Source organism: Labrus bergylta, chromosome 6 (assembly GCF_963930695.1).
Source record: "Labrus bergylta chromosome 6, fLabBer1.1, whole genome shotgun sequence".
Classification (NCBI taxonomy): domain Eukaryota; kingdom Metazoa; phylum Chordata; class Actinopteri; order Labriformes; family Labridae; genus Labrus; species Labrus bergylta.
The window spans coordinates 402,590-404,947 of NC_089200.1; positions in this window are offsets into that span (position 1 = coordinate 402,590).

A 2,358-nucleotide genomic window follows, 5' to 3' on the forward strand; every position below is an offset into this window, starting at 1 on the left:
TGGTTTCAGACTCTATCCACTGTCCTCTCTCTCTCCCTGGTTTCAGACTCTATCCACTGTCCTCTCTCTCTCTCTGGTTTCAGACTCTATCCACTGTCCTCTCTCTCTCTCTCTGTCTGTTTCTGACTCTATCCACTGTCCTCTCTCTCTGGTTTCAGACTCTATCCACTGTCCTCTCTCTCTCTCTGGTTTCAGACTCTATCCACTGTCCTCTCTCTCTCCTGGTTTCTGACTCTATCCACTGTCCTCTCTCTCTCTGGTTTCTGATTCTATCCACTGTCCTCTCTCTCTCTGGTTTCTGACTCTATCCACTGTCCTCTCTCTCTCTCTGGTTTCAGACTCTATCCACTGTCCTCTCTCTCTCTCTGGTTTCTGACTCTATCCACTGTCCTCTCTCTCTCTGGTTTCAGACTCTATCCACTGTCCTCTCTCTCTGGTTTAGACTCTATCCACTGTCCTCTCTCTCTCTCTGGTTTCAGACTCTATCCACTGTCCTCTCTCTCTCTGGTTTCTGACTCTATCCACTGTCCTCTCTCTCTCTCTGGTTTCAGACTCTATCCACTGTCCTCTCTCTCTCTGGTTTCAGACTCTATCCACTGTCCTCTCTCTCCCTGGTTCTGACTCTATCCACTGTCCTCTCTCTCCCTGGTTTCAGACTCTATCCACTGTCCTCTCTCCCTGGTTTCTGACTCTATCCACTGTCCTCTCTCTCTCTGGTTTCAGACTCTATCCACTGTCCTCTCTCTCTCTGGTTTCTGACTCTATCCACTGTCCTCTCTCTCTCTCTGGTTTCTGACTCTATCCACTGTCCTCTCTCTCTCTGGTTTCAGACTCTATCCACTGTCCTCTCTCTCTCCTGGTTTCAGACTCTATCCACTGTCCTCTCTCTCTCTCTGGTTTCAGACTCTATCCACTGTCCTCTCTCTCTCTCTGGTTTCTGACTCTATCCACTGTCCTCTCTCTCTGGTTCTGATTCTATCCACTGTCCTCTCTCTCTGGTTTCTGACTCTATCCACTGTCCTCTCTCTCAGGTTTCAGACTCTATCCACTGTCCTCTCTCTCCTGGTTTCAGACTCTATCCACTGTCCTCTCTCTCCCTGGTTTCAGACTCTATCCACTGTCCTCTCTCCCTGGTTTCTGACTCTATCCACTGTCCTCTCTCTCTCTGGTTTCAGACTCTATCCACTGTCCTCTCTCTCTCTGGTTTCTGACTCTATCCACTGTCCTCTCTCTCTCTGGTTTCTGACTCTATCCACTGTCCTCTCTCTCTCTGGTTTCTGACTCTATCCACTGTCCTCTCTCTCTCCTGGTTTCAGACTCTATCCACTGTCCTCTCTCTCTCTGGTTTCAGACTCTATCCACTGTCCTCTCTCTCTCCTGGTTTCTGACTCTATCCACTGTCCTCTCTCTCTCTCTGGTTTCAGACTCTATCCACTGTCCTCTCTCTCTCCTGGTTTCTGACTCTATCCACTGTCCTCTCTCTCTCCTGGTTTCAGACTCTATCCACTGTCCTCTCTCTCTCTGGTTTCTGACTCTATCCACTGTCCTCTCTCTCTGGTTTCAGACTCTATCCACTGTCCTCTCTCTCTCTGGTTTCAGACTCTATCCACTGTCCTCTCTCTCTCCTGGTTTCTGACTCTATCCACTGTCCTCTCTCTCTCTGGTTCTGACTCTATCCACTGTCCTCTCTCTCTCTGGTTTCTGACTCTATCCACTGTCCTCTCTCTCTGGTTTCAGACTCTATCCACTGTCCTCTCTCTCCTGGTTTCAGACTCTATCCACTGCTCTCTCTCTCCCTGGTTTCTGACTCTATCCACTGTCCTCTCTCCCTGGTTTCTGATCTATCCACTGTCCTCTCTCTCTGGTTTCAGACTCTATCCACTGTCCTCTCTCTCTCTGGTTTCTGACTCTATCCACTGTCCTCTCTCTCTCTGGTTTCTGACTCTATCCACTGTCCTCTCTCTCTCTGGTTTCAGACTCTATCCACTGTCCTCTCTCTCTCTCTGGTTTCTGACTCTATCACTGTCCCTCTCTCTCTGGTTTCAGACTCTATCCACTGTCCTCTCTCTCTGGTTTCTGACTCTATCCACTGTCCTCTCTCTCTCTCTGGTTTCTGACTTATCCACTGTCCTCTCTCTCTCTGGTTTCAGACTCTATCCACTGTCCTCTCTCTCTCTCTGGTTTCAGACTCTATCCACTGTCCTCTCTCTCTCTCTGGTTTCAGACTCTATCCACTGTCCTCTCTCTCTCCCTGGTTTCAGACTCTATCCACTGTCCTCTCTCTCTCTCTGGTTTCAGACTCTATCCACTGTCCTCTCTCTCTCTCTGGTTCTGACTCTATCCACTGTCCTCTCTCTC